The sequence below is a fragment of the Hemicordylus capensis genome, chromosome 3 (genome assembly GCF_027244095.1).
Source record: "Hemicordylus capensis ecotype Gifberg chromosome 3, rHemCap1.1.pri, whole genome shotgun sequence".
NCBI lineage: Eukaryota > Metazoa > Chordata > Lepidosauria > Squamata > Cordylidae > Hemicordylus > Hemicordylus capensis.
Window position 1 is genome coordinate 129432349 of NC_069659.1, and position 18710 is coordinate 129451058.

Genomic DNA, 18710 nt, shown 5'->3' on the forward strand with positions numbered 1-18710 from the left:
AGTTCCATCATAACCACAATTTTTGTAAGTGCTCTAAATATCCAAGTTAAGGGTTGTTCTTGTCCTGCTGGTGAGAAAGGGAAAGAAGAAAAGAAATCTTATATTTAGGGTCTGCTTTCTGCCAGGCTTCATCTGACAGAAAGGCCACAGAATACACTTTCTTCCATTCTCTGTGCAATAGCAGAGGTTCTCAGGCTATTAAAAAACAAACAAACAAAAAACATTAGCAGGTGTCTTTTGATGGCAGAGCTATTTTAACTGGGACAGATTGCCGTGGCAACAGAGAGTACTTCTGAAAGGCTTTGTGCTGTGAGTTGTGTGGAGCTCTTCTGTTGACAGAAAGCCACATTTCAAAAGGTGGCCAGATTTTGTCTGCCAGAAAGGATTATGCCATATATGGATTTCATATAACAAAGCCTGAAGATTTCCAGTTCATCCTGTTTGAGCATCAATATGTTCTGGGACATCTTGGTCTAGTTAGACTGAAAAGTATTTTCCAGCTTACACTAGATAAGGAAATTGAGAATAGCTGGAAAAATGGTTTCAGCTTTGCTGGATATTAGGGCTTAATTTACATTGAAAATTTCTATTTGAGCAGGGATGGGGGATATTACAGGTACACACAATCATTCACTCTGTGGTCACTTACCACTGTGTGCATGCAGCCATTTGGAAATTTGTTCAGCTGTCCTATCCAGTGGGCAATCTTCTTGATCACACATCTGCGCGTGGTCATAAGTTCAGACTTGAAGATGGCTGTAATAGGTCTTACATGAGGCAAGGGTCTCTATTAGCAAAGGGCTCTTTTATTCTATGGAGGGTGGGTGATATCTAGATTTTTTGCCTCAGATGTCCAACTGGCTTGGCTGGCCTTGAAGGTTTTATCTATTTTCTTCTATGATGGCAGGCACATCTGTTGGTCTTCAGACACAAGCAACATATTAAGATTTAATATGTACAAGGTGAGTTACCAGAATTCAAGTCTGTCTGGAAGTCATGTCCTCTGACTGTGATCCAGTTCACAGGTTCACTCAGAGGTGTAGTAAAGTGTTTGGAATATTTTACATGGCCAAACTGTTCATGTGAAATGGTTCCTCAAGCAATTTGGTGAGTTTGTGTTGGCATGGTTAAAATTGACTGAATCATGTGGGGAATTGTTTCACATGTGGGAAAGCTTCTCTATAGTTGCATTTCAAATAACTTTCTATTGTGTTAGATATGTGTGTCAATCAAGAAGCCTTCCCACTGAATCAAGAAATATGTAGATGTGTGATGGGCATGGAGAAGGTATTGGCTATGCTTATTTACTGGGCAAATCAGTCTGTACACATTCACTCTACACTCTGCACATGTCACTGTGCACATGTTCACAAATACTTCCACTATTATTAGTATTGTTGTTATTGTTGTTATTTGAAGACTCCAATTTGCTCTCCAAATATATGTCCTTTTGTACATATGGGCTATTGTTTAATAGTGTAAGAAACATCCTTGAACATTGTTTTGTATGTAAAATGTAGATTAAAATTTGGCTGGCATGTTAAAATAGGTTACCTTATATCTGATGTTAAATAGCAATTTAGATCTTCAATCCAAATGAATTAGCTTTAATAGATTTCCATATTAATTTGGGAAGACTTCAGGGAGGAAATGCTAGACAAGAATATAAAACGTGAAGGAATCAAGTTGTATACTGCCTTAATTAATTTTCTAAATTTTCTAAAATTTAACAGTGTTACATTATCTAGGAACTGTTATAAATATTATTTGCTCCCAAGCATCAAAATGACTCTTAAATATTTATTTGCATATCCCTGCAGCCTAGAAATTCAAAACCAGTTCAAGCAATTAATCTTTATATTGGTATTTGACCAGCATAAAGTAGATTACATTAAAACAGCATTAAGGCAGCATTAAAACAGGCTATGTCCAGAACTGTGAAGACAGTAGAGAAGCTAAAAGCTGTACACTGTTATGCAGCTACTGTTAAGCTGCAGTGAGCTATCTTAAGATGGGTAAAATGAATGTAAAATGGGTAAGACTATATAAAAGCTTTAAGTGGTTAAAATCTTAAGATCAATCACTAAAACCTATCCTATATAATAAAACCCTAAGTGAGTGGCCGTGGCCTTGGAACGTTGGGGGTCTGTGTCCCTGTCTCCCTGGGCTGTTCTGGGCCTGCGCGAAGCACAGGCCCAGAACAGCCCAAGGGAGACAGGACCGCCGACACCAGTGTTCCAAAGCCACCAAACACTCGACCTCCTGCCGTTGCCCGCCTGCCCTCCACCACCGTTCCGGGCCCACGGGCGGCCATTTCCCACCCAACACTGCTGTGGGCCACCCGCCCTCCCTCCCTCCCTCCCAACTGCCGAGCCCTCCTTACCCCGGCTATGTCCGTCGGGCGAAAAACTCCTAAAATTCAGTGAGAGAGAGGAGCTCGCAAGCAGCGCTCCTCTCTTTGCAACGGCTCTGCCCGAACTGACACTATAGCCGTAAAGGACGCAATAGGCGTCCTTTGCATCCAAACTGACAGTACGGGCAGAGGCTTTGCAAGAGAGAGCAGCTCTGCTTGCGAGCTCCTCTCTCTCTCTGAGTTTTAGGAGTTTTTCGCCCGACGGACATAGCCGGGGTAAGGAGGGCTCGGCAGTTGGGAGGGAGGGCGGGTAGGCGGGCGGGCGGGCGGGCGGCCCACGGCACTGTTGGGTGGGAAATGGCCGCCCGTGGGGCCGTGCAAGGAGGACCTGGGATTGGTCCGAAATGGCCGCGGGTGGGACCGGGACAGTGATGGAGGGCGGGCGGGAAGGCAGCGGTGGTGGCTCCGTGGGCCAATTTGGCCCGGGCTAAGGATTCCACACTTTGGAGGAAGGGCGGCCGGGAGGGCAGCGGAGCCGGCGGCAACGGCACCATTTCCATGGGCCGATCTTGCCCTTAATACTGGGGGGGAGCACTCGGAGTAACACACAAGCACACACACACCCTCAAATCAAATAAAGTTTCAAGCAGCGGCCAGGTCCAACGTCCCCCCCCCCCCCAAGTGTCAAATGAGCGTCCACAGCCACCATTCCCTCCCCCTCTCCCCGGCCAGCCAATAGCAAACTCTAACAAAGGAAACTAGCGCCCGTTATTTCAATGGGCTTAACAATACTAGTAAAACTATAAAATGCTATAGAGTTTAAAACTAAACAGTGTGAACATGTGTTGTGTCGGGCCTGCTGAGTTCTTGCTGTCTATCAGGATCCAATTAATTTTACATGCTGCCATGCAAAACTTGGGACACGCTTTGTGTAATGACAGGGTAAGAGTCAGAGAGCAGGAGAGAGATGTAGAATTGGCTTGAGCAACCTGGGGACTTGAGTAATAGCGGAAGGATAAGAGTGATACAAATGTATCTTTAGAATGGGCAGTGGAGGAGGACATGCTTCATCTTGCCCAGAATCACAGGGGCCCAGGAATTCCGAGAAGGGGATCTGCCTTCTAGCACAGCTGAAGGAATGACACACACAGTAGGGATGTGCATGGAACTAGTTATCCTGGTTTGGCTTGAATCCTGAATGGGTTTGAGCTGCCTTGGGTGGCTCCAGCTCTGGTTCATTTGAGCCCAGCCAGCTGCAGTCTGGCCTGTGAGCTGGCTTGCAGGCTGGCTAGGTGGGTATACTTGTAAAGGGAATCTGGCTATGATTCCTCTTTAAAAGTACAGGACATTCCCAAACCTGAAAAGGCTTTCCTTTGCCTTTAAAGTGGGTGTGAGGGTGGAGGGAGCCTTTCTTTTACCTTTAAACAAAGCTCCACTGGTGTGGAGGCGGTGGAAGCAGCGGAGGTGGCCTCTGCAGTGGCAGAGGCAGGAGTGGGGGCTCCTCCAACCACCCCGCTGGCTTTCCAAATGACTTAGAGAGGTCTCTGCACATGCGCAGAGGCCATTTGCATCACTTCACAAATTGCCTCTGTGCATGTGCAGAGACAGTGCACTAAGGGCCTCTGGGCAGTCTCAGAGGCCCAAATCAGGCTGCAGCTGGCCCGGACTATCATTTGGGTGCTTAGACTCTGGTGGGACTCTGCCTAAATTGCCCCAGCCTACAGATTCTCACAGGCAAGCTGTGGCTGCTGCCCCCTCGCTCTTCATCCCCACTTCTACCCTATGCTTTACAACAGAGGAAGCACATTTGCCCAGCCATGGTGCAACTGATGCATCTAGGAAGGATCAGTAATATTAACTTTTTGCTCTCCCTAAACCTTCTTACTTGCTTCCCTTTCTGCATCCTTCCCCACTCTCAAGGCACTTTTGACTGCAAGGAGGCTCTTATTCAGGACTTCAGCCAAATTACTACAAGCCTCTAACCAAGACTATCATTTAGAACCTTAGCCAAATTATTGAATTGCTTAACTAAACTCTATTTGCCTTCTGTAACACCCAATTTATACCTTGAAACTATATTTACACCTCTTCATCCTTTTCAATATACAATGACTGCTAAATTAATAATAATAATAATAATAATAATAATAATAATAATAATAATAATAATAATAATAATTTGATTTCTATACCGCCCTTCCAAAAATGGCTCAGGGCGGTTTACAAAGAGAAATAACAAATAAGATGGCTCCCTGTCCCCAAAGAGCTCACATTCTAAAAAGAAACATAAGACACACACCAGCAACAGTCACTGGAGGTACTGTGCTGGGGGTGGATAGGGCCAGTTACTCTCCCCCTGCTAAATAAAGAGAATCACCACGGTAAAAGGTGCCTCTTTGCCCAGTTAGCAGGGGTGATACTGTGTCAAAACTGCTCCCCCAGTCTGAGCTAATTTTCCCACTTCAGCCAAAAGCATAGCTGGAGCGCCTTAGCCAATCATTCTGGGGCTGTTTTGGTAACAACTGTCCCGGAATGTGGCAGTTTCAGGTAGTTATCAGGTTAACTGATATACTTGTTGAGAGAATCAGGGGATTCTATAGGGACTCACTATGCCCAGATTCTAAAACAGTGTACCATCTGCAGTTTCTTTGTAACCTCATGGTTTGATGTGCTTATCTTGCGTTCATGACACTCTATGTTTAGAAGCAGAACCCTCTCACTATGATATAAGACTAGATCAGGGTTGTAGAACTTCAGCTTTCCTGCAGATGTTGGACTACAACTCCCATCATCCCTGACTATTGGCTACTGTGACTGAAGTTGATGGGGGAGGGGTTTAGTTAAAAAATAGCTGGAGGGCCAAAGTTATGCAGCTCTGGACTAGATGAACTGAAAAAGAACAAAAGTGACATTAGGATAGTGGTATAAGGCTTAGGCTATATTTATTTAAAGTTTGAATCCAAAAGCACATTTGAGTAACTAACTTTTGGAGGTTTAGCTTTTATAGAGTAGATCCCTCTGGCATCTGAGGAATTAGCAGAATTAGTAAATGGAAGTGGACATGGTTGCCACCAGAACATTTGCCAGCCATCAGAAAACAACTTGATTGGTCATAAACATTCTCCTATGCACTGCTCATTTTTGCCTGAAGACCCCAAAAGCTCGCACTATGAGGCTAGAAAAGACATTAACTCATTCTAATATGCTGTTCCAAATCTCTTGCACCATATTACAAAGCTGTTGTAATATCCTTGCTATGTTTAGTACAGCAGTTAGTATGCCTCATCCTAAGCATTTATTTGCTGGCACAGCTCTTGTCAGGCCATAAGTCTGTTATTTTGTACGACTAACCTGGCAATAATAGTGAAACTAATCTAGCTACATAATTGCACCTCTATAAATTGCTTTTCCTTGCCCTCCATAAATTGCTGTCCCTCCCTGCCAATATCTTATATAGGGGGAAAAATTAAGACTCATTTGTCCCTAGAGCCTAGTTAGAATGCCGGCTCCTTCTGTCTAGGATTATGGGTTCTATTGCTGTTAGATTTTCGGATCACTTCTGAATACAGTGTGATTACAAGTTGTAAAATATATGATAATGAGCAGTGGGAAATGGATGATAGTTGGCTTTGATTTCTCTATTGCCACTGTTGATTTTTAAGAGAGGCAGCTAATTTACTAGGATTGCTCTTATCAAAAATCTAAAATATCATTGTAAAGTATTTATGGTGGGATTTTTTTGGGGGGGCGGGGGGCAGTTATTGCTACATTTAAAAAACATAAACCAAAAACTAGATTCACAAAAATGAAGAACAATAAACACTTTGTCTTCTTTCAGACTGATGAAGACAGTTCTAGTTTTGTTTGCTTTAGTGGTCCAACACATTCTTTAAGCTCTGTTACCACCACCAGCTTGAAAGCTGGGTTCCACTCTGTGCTCACCAAGTCACCATGTGAGAGACATCTGTCTCTCCCTACAGAGAGTCTGAAGGCTCTCACAACAATAAGCAGAGATACACATGACCCATCTGTTGTTTATGTTTACTTATTTCTATCCCTAGCAGGCAGCTCCCCCACTCCCAGTTCCTTGGGGAAATTCGCAGTGAAGGAGAAAGATAAGCAGAGACCAACAACACAAAGTAAGCTGGACCTCCTTCCTTGCATGTTTGAATAAGATCTATTCTGGCTATCTCAGCCTGGTAGCAGGGGAACTTTCAGAATTTTCAACAGGACAAGCTCAGCTTCTCACATGGCAAGTGTAATGTGTAGTTCAGCACTGAGCTTTTTATCCATCTCTGTGAGACCCCAAAGGGGAGAAAAAACTTTGCATTCGTTTCCTCAGAGAAATTTAATCTCATAATAGAATTTGACAAACTGCAGCATGTCAGTATATTCTGAATAATTAGCCACAGACATTGGGCATAATTTAGGAGCATTCCAACATAGCAAACCTGACTAGAAAAGAAAGAAAGAGGTAAGAACTCCTTTTTATCTTTGTAGGTTACCTAAGAGAACCTATAAACTACCTAGGGCAAAGACATTCTTTAACCATACTGCAAGATTATTTTGACTTGATACTTGGTCATTTCTGAAGATGACAGGGGGGATAAAAGGGACATTATTGAATTGATAGACTATTTGTCTCATGCCACTTTTGAACCCATAATACATCATCTTGACACATTTCTGCAGTGTTGTTGCAGATGTGAAAGAAATGCTCAGCAATGCATCTGGATTTTTCTAATGTTTTTAGAGACAACTAGAAACCAGTGAACAATGTTCCACAGGATACCTCATTAAATAATACAAAAGAAGATTGCGTTACATTTTTACATCCCAGTCTTAAAAATATGTGTAGATATTTAGACACACAAACATTAGTTTCTTCAGCTTAAAGTGCCCTAACATGTTCAATACAAACACATCTCTTCTGTCTGGAAGTGAGCTCTGTAAAAGCAATTTTTTTATATTTTCAGAAAATTACAAATATTTTCTGGTTTAGCATAAACTTGGAAAAAGCTGTCTGTAGAAGCTATTGGCTAGTGCTCATGAAATCACCTGCACTCCGGCCTGAAATATATGGAGCACTCTACATGGAGGATACAGGGCTACACAATTTTGGCACTCCTGCAGATGTTGAACTACAACTTCCAGCATCCCTGACTATTGGCCCCTGTGACTGAGGAGGATAGGAGTTGTAGTCTAACACCTGGAGGGACGAAGTTGTGCAGACCTGGCTTAAGACATCCACATATGAGCATATATATGCTTTTAAAATTCTTTTTTAAAGGGAGCTAGTTTGCCTAAAGCATTTATTTATTTATTTATTTATTTATTTATTTATTTATTTATTTATTTATTTATTTAACATATTTTACAAAACTTACATCTCTGGGTGGCAGGTCTATACTGATGGCTGGGCCAGTGTTTGACTTACCTATATGTATGCCTGCAGGGGCGTAGCAAGATTGGAGGGAGCCCTGGGACAAAAAGTGAAGATGAGCCCCTGCCTCCCACCTTCTCCTTCAGAGAGTAGGGAGGGGAGAGCAAAGAACAAGCTGTCACCCAGCTGGTGCCCCCTCCTTCAGGGGCCCAGAGACATTTGTCCCCCTCTTGTTCAAATTGTAGCTATGTCTTGTATGTCTATAAGGAAAGTTATAAAGCTGGGATTGCATTGTGGGTAAAGTGCCCACACTGTTAACATGTTACAAGTTCTTTTGCATAGACTTCTAACTTGGTTTTAATTGGAATTTCATTTTGCCAGTTTGATTAGGAAAATTAACTATATAATTTTTAAACTATACTCTAGGATTGTTTGCTTTCAGTATGCAGAAAGGTTCTTTCTGTTTCCATATTTCGTAAGCCTTCTGCTTGTGGCCTTCCCACCAAATCCATACTTAAGTGTAATCATCCATATTCTGCACATGGGTAGGAAGATGGGCTTTAGGAAAATGTGGTAGTGCTGTATTCATGAGAAAGCTCTAAACTGGTTGGGGAATGATGCAACTCTCCAGGTATCTATTGTATTCTATCCAGTATCTTTTATGTTATGTTGTTTAGAAGTTTGTCCCAGTGGAGATCCTGTAGAGAGTGTGGAGGGAGGAATAAGAAAGGGAAAGCGGGTGATGGGGGGGAAGGAGGAGGAGAAAATAGAGTTGTTTATGAATAAACTCTTAGTTAAATCTATAGAAGATTGTGTTTGTGAGGGAAGCAGCTATAAAACACTGTCCAAATATTAGGCCTATGCATGGCCTGAAATAGGGGGATTTAGCTATAAACTGAATGTGGGAGAGGCAAATGTCACTGGGCCCTGAGGGAAGGAAGGTACTGGCTGGGTGAAAGCTCACCCAAGTCTGCCAATCACAGAAAGTCCTGCCACCACAGTTAGGACATTTGCCTCTTCAGATGAACGCCATCCTAACCATTGAGAGTGTGGCATGGGTGTGGGGGGATGAGTGATGCACCAGGGTGGTACTTCCAGTGCACTTTGGGATGCCTGTTTTCTGAGATAGCGTCTGTCTAGAGCTAGAGAGACAGCATGATTGGGTGAATAAGAAAGATAGAAGCATTGCTATTGATGTATGATTATATGAGGTGATTGTATTATGGACATATGTTTAAATGTATACTTGAGCCAGGGGGATGTGTGTGAGCAAAGTGTCAATGTGCATGAGTGTATCATATTTGCACAGCAGCAAGAGAAAGGTTGTGCCAATAACATTATGTTTTTCACCATGTCCTTACTGTTCTTTTGCAGCAAAGATATTGCCTGTGTCTGTAGCAGGGGGAGGAAGGTAAAGAAGGCGAGGGGTTAGAAGGCCCACTTTCACTTTCCATTCCAACCTTGCTAAGCTCCTGGACTGAAATGTCAGGTTCCTCCATCCTCCTTCATTTGGGACCAGATGGAGGCAGGCTGCCTCACATTCATTTCCCCTCCAAACTTCCTTTTAGATTCTTGCGTGGCATTGGTGATTCTGGGATTTGTAGTTTTGTCTGATGCTCAGAACTATGAATCCCAGAACCACCCACACCACTTAGGACTGAAAAGGCAATTTAGGAAAAAGAAGTACCTTTTAAACAGAAGCTGTGGCTGGCAAGTTTACTGTTTGAGCACTCTCTCCATAGGGAAGTGGATGTGAGGTAGCCTATCTCCTTGCCCACCTGGTTGCAGATGAAGGAAGGGAAGAGGAGGAGGAGGAAGACAGGGCAGGGAAGGAGCAGTATGACAGACCTGTTGGATCTCCGACAGAGTTACACAGTGACAGCAGGGGTGCTTCTAACCGTTGAAGGCTTCCTGCTGTTCTTTCATAAGTCCCTTCAATAGTGCCTAACACAAGGTATGTTGGGACCGACATGACATACAGTCTTACGAAGTACGATTAATTACTCATCACCTTTTGGGACAATATCATCACAGTGCAGCCCAAAGCATCGTTTGCAAGTCAGATTCTTTAAATCATTGAATTAATCATTAGGCATCAGATTACTATGAATTTTTCCCTTTATGGATCCACTCACTTTGACCATCTGAATATACAGCAAAAAGTTCTTTTGATTTAATTCTTATTTGTACCCCCACCCTGCTTACTTGTCTTTGAGGTAAGAATAACTGGGACTGAATTCATGTTTTAATTTTGGCCACTCAAAACTAAATGTTTCACTTGAAAATCAATCAATGAAAATTAATCATTTTGTGTCTTGTGAGAATAGTCACACACACACACACACCCCGCCATCCCTACCACATAGCTGTACTATTCAAAAGGATCATTGGCGGGGAAAGCAGCACAAAGCTCTAATATGTGCAAAAAAAATATTGAATTGTTTGTTTGGGGGCTGTAAGTTTAAATTGGCTTAGTTGGTAATCAAATAAAGTTTTAGTTAATTAATCAGTGGGGACCAATTTTAATTGATAGGGATGAGACATTTGTTGATTTTAATGCTAATTTGGTCCTGATGTGTTACTAAAATAGTACAAACAAGAACATATTAAGAATGGCCTTTCCACTTAACAGTGAGTTGTAACTTTTATTAGACTGTCTGAAAGCCATTTCCCGATGATGAAGTAATGGAGAAATAGATTTGGGTGCCATTAACACCCTGCTCCAATGATACTCATCATGATCCTGATGATTTCATCCCACGGTTTCATGTAGATGTTAAAGAGCATTGAACATAGGATGGAACCCTGAGGGACACCATACAATAACTCTTGTTTCACAGAGCAACTATCCCCAATAGACTCCATCTGAAATCTACCTGAGAGATAGGAATGGAACCACTGCAAGGCAGTACCACCTTCCCCAAATGATCCAGAAGGATATCATGGTCGATGGTATTAAAAGCCGTAGAAAGATCCAAAAGAACTAACAGAGTCACCCTCCCTCTGTCAATTCCTTGGTAGAGATTATCCATCAGACCAATCAACGCAGTCTCCACCCCATAGCCTGCTCTAAAGCCAGTTTGAAATGGATTTAGATTATTTGTTTGTTTGTTTGATTGATTTCTATACCACCCTTCCAAAAATGGCTCAGGGCAGTTTACACAGATAAATAATCAGTATTTTACAAAACTACCTGGAGTTGAGTCATTTTACTCATTTACTCAGCAAATGAGTAAAGGTTTACTCATTTAAAAACTAACTGTAATTTACAATTACTCATGAATAGTCCCACTGAAATTACTCAGGACTAATTTATCCCATTAGGTTTAGTGGTACTACTCATGAGTAATTTAATCTGGATATCAGCTACTGTTAGTTACCACAAATTTTTTTCAACAGCTTAAAAAGGCAACTATACTGAAGGTTTGGTAATATGAATGCTGCTTTAAATATTGATTCATGAATTAATCAGTTAATAGGCAGGTGACTAATCACCTAACGTGTCTCTGATAAGTTGACAGCCCTTTTAAAAATATACCTTTGAATTTGCAGAAGTTATTTTTTTAGCTTGAGATTCTCAGAGCCAAAGAGAACATACATTCCAAGCTTCCATTTAACAGAGGCTGCAGGGTGATTTTCTCCGCTGTACTGGGAGGAAGGGGTGTGCAAGAATAGAAAGTCTGCAATAATACTGCCCAAGCTGGAGAAGCATATCGGGAATTTAAACATATAGGTAAGTTGGGTGTGTGGTAATTCAATGTTTGAATGCAAAACTAATGAAATAAGGAAACTCAAAGCAAAATGAATTTGCCTATCATATTAGAGGATGGTCCGTATTGGTAGTTATTTGTCCTAGAAAGTCCTGAACAGATTTTATTTTAATTTTATTACAAATATGATAAACATATTAATTGACAACACAATACTAGTTAATATTAATATTAATAATATTAACCAGTTCTATTCTGTTACACCACACCAACATTTATTGTTCACAAACATTTATTATTATTAATGTTATTTATACTGTGAATTTTAAAAGCATCACAGTTTATGCAAAGTTCTCTACCACCCCTACAATGTCTTTCCCAATAATGGGGGTGGGGGGATGATCAGTCACATCCAAGATTTCAGCTGCTTTCTGCTACTGAGGCAGCTGCACGTGGGAGGGTTCCCTCTTCCTTACATCTGCATTTTCTTTTATGTATTTTCACTTGCTTTCTAGAAATAGTGATGTGTGCAGTACAGCAAAGTTTGGGAAATATACATAGAAATTTGGTACTTAGTGGAACACATGGAGAGATGTATTTATTTAATGTTCAATATTGTTTTTATAAAGTCCATTAAAAATTTGTACATATATATTGCAAAAAGTTATACATTGCTAGAAGAAAAATGTACTTCTTTCTTCATGGAAGATATGCTTAATTAATTTGTTTTTCGATTGTCATGGAGTCAACCCAAGAACTATATTTAAGGATTGTCTTATGTAGCCAGTGTAATCTGATATATAAATGGCATTGCTGGAAGATAATGGCATGTGACATCTGGAGTTGTGGAGGTAAATGAGCCTTTTACATAGTGTTGCTAGAGCTGATATAGGAACAAGCTGTCATGTGTCATGGGGAGCAAACCAAGCAGGACCCTGCAGGTCAGGCACTGATTCCATACCCTTTGTACCAATGAAAGTCCTGCTCAGATTAGGAAACTCCAGATGCAGTAGTTCAAGTGGGGATGTTAATGATGCAACCAGTGAATCTAGGTGGTCCCAGAGAGCCAATCACATGCTGCTGCCTACAGGAGCACAGAGACTATTGAGCAAGGGAGCACAATTTTCTACAGGCCCCAAGGGTCTGGGTGTCCCCAAGGCTCCCTGTCACCCTCTGCTAGGGTGCCTCCTTGCAAGGCACACCCCTCTCCTCTCCAGCCAGCATTTCAATGAAATGCTGGCTGGGGAGGGCATTGGCCCCTCCCCTGCATCTGACATAAGACTCAAGGGGAGCAGGACCAGTGCTGAGAATGGGGCTTTTGCAGTTCCGGCAGAGTTTCATTTTGCCTGTCAGTGGCTGGTGGAATTGCTGAAAGGGAGAAGAAAAGAGTTCCTTTTCAGCAATTCCACCAACTGCTGACAGGGGTAAGGAAACTGCCGGGGCTGCAAAAGCCCTATTCTCGGCACTGGTCCTGTCCCCGCCCTTGCATCTGAAGTCAGATGCAGGGGGTGTAGCTTGGGGCATCGCCACGCTTTGCACATGCTTTGGAAAAAGAACAGGACAGGGACCCACTGCCCAGACTTTGTCCCCTGGCCCCCACAAAGCTCACTGCACCACTGGCTGCCTACTATGAAGCCTCAAGTTCCGCTATATTCTCTGAGCATGAGCAATATTGTTGAGGGAGTTCACCATCTTCCTGTCTCTGCTCCAACTTGCTGCCTCTCCAGCAGGAGATAGAAAGGCCAATCTTTGCCATTTAGTCTGTCCTGATAAGATCCTGGCATCTGGGTTTGCTACAATGATTTGTTCCTTCATGGATATATTTAATGGCCTGCTCCTACTGTTAAGCAGCTGTTTCAGCTACATCCAATTATGGAGTATAGCAGCAAGGACAGGGTTGGTCTCACTCTTAGAATCTGATTAAGAGGATCATAATTTTTCAAGATTGGTTGTAGTCTATTCAGATTTGCTATTGCAACTCATTCTGCCAAACAGCTTCTTATTTGCTTGCTGTACTGGTCTGGCTTCAGCCTCTGAATAATCTTTGGTGCAAAATCAAAAGGGTCACATCACACAACCTGTCTAATACACTTCAAAAAAATTTCTAAATACATTGCCATGAAAATGTTTGTGAAGTTTCCACAAAATCTTCTTGACTTCTCAAAAGATTCTTACAAGTGGTGAGATTGTTATTGGATAGAAATAGAAGGCTTGCTTTCTTCTTTAGGTAAATTATTTAAAGAACTGTACTGGTGGAGTACTAAAGTGCAGAACTAATAGCAGGTAAGCACAAGTTCTTTATTGAAGTTGTCTCAGGGGCTGTGATCTTTCTGTTAATAGCCATGCTTTGGGCACTTACTAGAAACTTTCTTGTTTTGTTTCCTTTAGTAGTTTCTGGAATAAATGTTTTGGAAACCGACATCCGAATTAGGGATCAAAGCTTACCCAATTAGTTCTTCCATTTAAAAGGATGCTCACTCACACCATGAAATGATTGTGTGTGTGTGTGGGGGGGGGGGAATCTGATACTCCTACTTAGTAATAAATGAGTGTTTATATACAAGAGCCTCTGAAGAGCTGTGCTTCAGTCCAGAGTGCTCCTAACTATAGTGTTGCTAAGCAACCCACCTCACAGCCATACGGTGAAAATAAAGGTGGCCCCAAGGAGTACAGCATGGCTATAATGGAGGGAAGGAGTGTCGAATAGTTTCAGCATTAAGTCAGTGACAGAGATGATTTGATAAACTACTTGCTACCAGACCCTGAAATAGCTGCTGATATCATAAAAACCAACACCTATTTTTTAAGGTTGGGCCCAGTTTTCTGGTATAAGTCCCTATTTTATCTTTATCATATCTTTTGGGGAGATTTGGGGGATTAGTTAGTAGAGTTGCCATTCTTTTCTTTTTAATTTATTTATTATATTTGCATTTTGCAGCTCATTTTAGAATACATAGGAGATTAATCTCTTTTTTTATTCTTACAACCCTCTGAAGTAAGATAGGCTGTTAGATCAGTCAATGGAAGATCACCCTGCATATTTCATGACTGAAATTTCAGCTCCCACACCTAGTCCTGGGTCCTGCTAGGAATTGAATAAATTGGTGGTGGTTGTTGGATTATATCTTGATTCATGTGTATGTACATGTATATAAATACATATGAACATTAAAGCACCATGTGGTGTATACAGCTTGCCATTTTACATGACACAGCTCATGGTGTTCTTTTGGAACTGCTGACCACACGTTGACCACACGTTGCAGGCAAAATATATTTAACTAAAAAAAAACCCCACACCCATTGCTTTTAAACCTGCAAGACAGGTTATTTCAGAATATGTATCTATAACATAGCAAACAGAGAAGACCCTCTAGTGATATTTACTGGAGGAGACATTTATTTGTGGGGGAGAGCTGATCTTGTGGTAGCAAACATAAATTGTCTCCTTTGCTAAGCAAGGTCCATCCTGATTTGCATTTGAATGGGAAACTACATGTGTGAGCACTGTAAGTTGTTCCCCTTAGGGGATGGGGGCCTCTCTGAGAAGAGCATCTGCACGCTTGCATGCAGAAGGTTCCAAGTAGGGATGTGCACAGAACCAGTTTGGCGGCCCTTTATGGGCCTCCGAATTGGTTCAAAGGACCAGCGGTTCCACCGGTTCGAAGGTGGCAGGGGTCTATCTTTAAGAGCGGGGGAGGGTGCTTTTACCCCTCCTGCCACTGTCCCCCGACGAGCATCCGTGTTATTCAAAGCCCATCAGGGTGGCAGCGTACCTCCCTGCCACCCCATTGCCTTCGTCTTTCGGATATGACCGGAAGTCGCTGACACGCTTGTGCATCGACAGCTTCCAGTCATATCCAGAAGACAAGGGCAATGGCGCGGCAGGAAGGTACGCTGCTGCCCCGATGGGCTTTGAATAACATGGACGCCAGCAGGGGGAAAGTCGCAGGAGGAGTAAGTGCACCCTCCCCCGCTTTTAAAGATAGACCCCCGCTGCCTTCGAGCCTCCCTGCTACGGTTTCGTGCACATCCCTAGTTCCAAGTCCCTCCCCGGCATCTCCAAGATAGGGCTGAGAGAGTCTCCTGCCTGCAATCTCAGAGAAGCCACTGCCAGTCTGTGTAGACAATACTGAGCTAGATGGACCAATGATCTGACTCAGTATAAGGCAGTTTCCTATGTTCCTATGACAGTATGAATACCATGAAAATAGGAGTATTGCAAGTACGCACCATCTTTAACTGGCGGGGAAGTGCACCCTTCCACTTCTTGTGTGGTGTTCTTTATTTTTATAGCCTAAATAAGTCACATTCTGCTGTGCTTGATTAAGTACATTCACAGCTGCAGTAGCACAAATCTGAGAGGCACTTTTATCAAGGATGTGTGTCCATGTAAGCAACTGATTGGTATGATTTCTATTGTTCCATGTTGCCCAGTTTGCTGGTCTGGGTTGTCTTAGGAGAGAGGTTGGTGAAGGAAAATAGGAAAAGGAATTCTTAAATATAGGGCATAAGATTTGCATGTTGTGAAAATATGATAGTAATTTCTGTGACGTCACTGTGGATTTTGTTCAAATAGTTCTTTGTGTCTAAAGCATTTTAAGGTTTTAAACTATGCAGCATTGTTGGTAAAAACATAACAATGATAACGTTAATGGTTTAGTTTGTGACATTGTGGGCAATTGTCAGTGAGCTCTGTTCTGATATTTTATTTACAGATACAACAAGTCATGGTTGTAAGCTGTAAGTGCAACTTTGAAGCTCCTAAAATATTAAGTGTTTTAAGTGTTGCGCGTCTGCTCATCTGATATGCACGCATGACGTGCACATGCACACCTGGTACTTCCAGCCACTTCCAGCTGAAGAGGGGGAAGGGGTGGCAGGGAGGTACGCTGCCACCCCAGAGGCTTTTATGGGTAATGAGCACCGGTGGGGGGAAAGTGGGGGGAGGGGTAAGTGCACCCTCCCCTGCCCTTAAAGTGGCACCCCACGGTCTTGAACTTCGAACCCCCCCCCCGGTGTTCGAACCTGTTCAGAAGCACATAAAAGGGCCTCCGAACAGGTTCGTGCACATCCCTACTTCATGCATTGGGCTGGTGGTGGGGGCCTTACTTTAAGTGAAGAGCCGGCTTCTGCAAAGAAGTGCCTGCCTTCTGGCAGCTACAGCGGTGGTGGTTCAAAACACTTCCTTTCCCTTCACTGTAATGTCCTAGAATGCAACAGCATTCACCACATTCTTACAGATTGGTCCAATCTTATTAGTAACCTTTTTAAAAAAACAAACAAACCGCTTTTCCTTCAAAGAGCTCAAGGTTGATTCCCCTCCTCACATTTTATCCTCAGAACTCCATGAGGTAGATTAGGCGGAGAGAGAGAGAGAGTGTTTGGCTGAAGGTCATGCAGTGACATTCATGGCTGTCAGCACTCACTATTACTCTAACCACCCCTGCAACTGATATGCTTACACCATAGTGATTGATTGATTAAGTGCCGTCAAGTCAGTGTTGACTCTTGGCGACCACATAGATAGATTCTCTCCAGGTACACCATAGTAGTGCACATATTAATTAGATCATTATATCTGAAGAATAGTCTTTTCCTATTTTGCCTCAATTGCCAGGAACTCCACTTCCTTCCTATTAACAATACCTTGTGCACATTTGCATTGGCCTTGATAGCTCTGATAAGCCAAAAACACCCCTCAATTATTTTCCTTCTGTGCCCAGCCCTAGAACTGTGCCCCTCACAAGGCCAGGGGAAGGGCTAATCCAGCAGTACCCAAAAGACGTACTGCTGGCAATCTGGCATCAAATTTCATGAGCCATTGTCTGTAAATATCTTACTTTCCATTCTTTATTCTCTAAAAAAAATGGATAAGCTCTGCATTTGGTTGCCCATACGTGAAGCAAATGCTTGACATTTGCAAATGTCAGTTTAATAACAAACTCTGGAAGCCCTTGTGTTGATATCAGCTTGGTGAAGTATCTGAAAAGTGAAAAACAACTGTCTCTTCTTAGTGAATGAAGTTGTAACTTATGGACGTGGGTACAGTACATTATTGATTGTCTTCAAAAGAATTGTTTCTGTTATGATGAGTACTAAGACATTCCCTGTTCTCCATAGTACTTCACTGTGATTAATCTCACAACAGAGCACAGAATAAAGTCCATTTGTCTTTTCCTGCTGTGCTATGTTCAAGTTCCACAGGCTATCTGGATTTATTTTGTTCTTCAACACTTAATATCCACACGTTCATGTACTTTTGTTGGGGGTGGTCTTTCTTTCTTTCTTTCTTTCTTTCTTTCTTTCTTTCTTTCTTTCTTTCTTTCTTTCTTTCTTTCTTTCTTTCTTTTTCTGGTACTAAAACTGTCTGATTTTGAAGACAGAGAATTTTTATTCTTACAGATGTTTAGGGTTTACCCTGGAGTTTATGTATTTTCTATTTTTATTTATTTCTTCTGATGTATTTGTTCTAGCTACATTTTGCTGTGGAAGCATCAGATAACCACATTGAACTATAATTTCCTCTTTTGGCTATTATGAAGGTGAGTATATTAGGGTGTTTACCCTTTTTATGTACTCTGCAGTGCCCAGAATTATAGGGGCTAAAATGGACATTCCTTTTTTCAGGAAATCTGAAGTATGATAAAGGGCAAAAACATGCACACATCCCACACAAAAGTGTAGGCACAACCATACACACAGATCAGACAGCCTTTCTTCCCCAAATAATAATCTTGCTTCAGGCAGCACTAGCTTCTCCTTTTCCTTCCCAGGCCTCTTAATTATGGTAGGAGCCCCATGGAGAAGAATAGGAAGACCACCCATGCTAAGTAGTATAGTGCACTTTCTGCAAGCACCTCAGATGCACAACTCAGATGGGCCGAAGTTGTGTGGCCCTGTTGTAGATGGTTTATATACAACATAATTTAAAATGATATTTTTGCATGTCAGGTAACGGTCAGTTTTATGGGTTGCCTGCAAAGGGGAAGATTCTTCTCTGTCTTACCATATACCTTGCGCTTCAAACACTGCACCTTCAACCAACCTCAGCTCTTGGGCGTGGGAGTGAGACCCAGGCAAAGCCAGCATGATATCAGGTAATCAGAATCTAGTTAATTACTATAATGTTTATTGTTTAGATGAGCGGGGGGAAGCCTCCTTAGTGGAAGTATATTTGTTGTGAAATGCACCTTGTGAGCACCCTGATGTGTCTTCTGAATACACGATAATTTCTGTACTCATGGTGCCATGTCAACGGGGC

At 42.2% G+C, this 18710-nt stretch overlaps 1 long non-coding RNA gene across 11 annotated transcripts in view; it reads left to right on the top strand.

Moving 5' to 3' along the window:
• Nucleotides 1–18710, top strand: part of LOC128348764 (uncharacterized) — a 210995-nt gene that overhangs the window by 35362 nt on the left and 156923 nt on the right. For 4 of the 11 annotated variants that reach the window (XR_008318302.1, XR_008318306.1, XR_008318301.1 and 1 more), the window contains 6 exons: nucleotides 6415–6492; nucleotides 11289–11469; nucleotides 13674–13729; nucleotides 16165–16189; nucleotides 17923–17991; nucleotides 18401–18546. This is a non-coding gene — a long non-coding RNA (uncharacterized LOC128348764). Of the gene's footprint in view, nucleotides 1–907; nucleotides 963–6414; nucleotides 6493–11288; nucleotides 11470–13673; nucleotides 13730–16164; nucleotides 16190–17922; nucleotides 17992–18400; nucleotides 18547–18710 lie in introns of all 11 variants that reach the window. The other 7 variants (XR_008318305.1, XR_008318310.1, XR_008318304.1 and 4 more) reach the window with 7 other exon arrangements.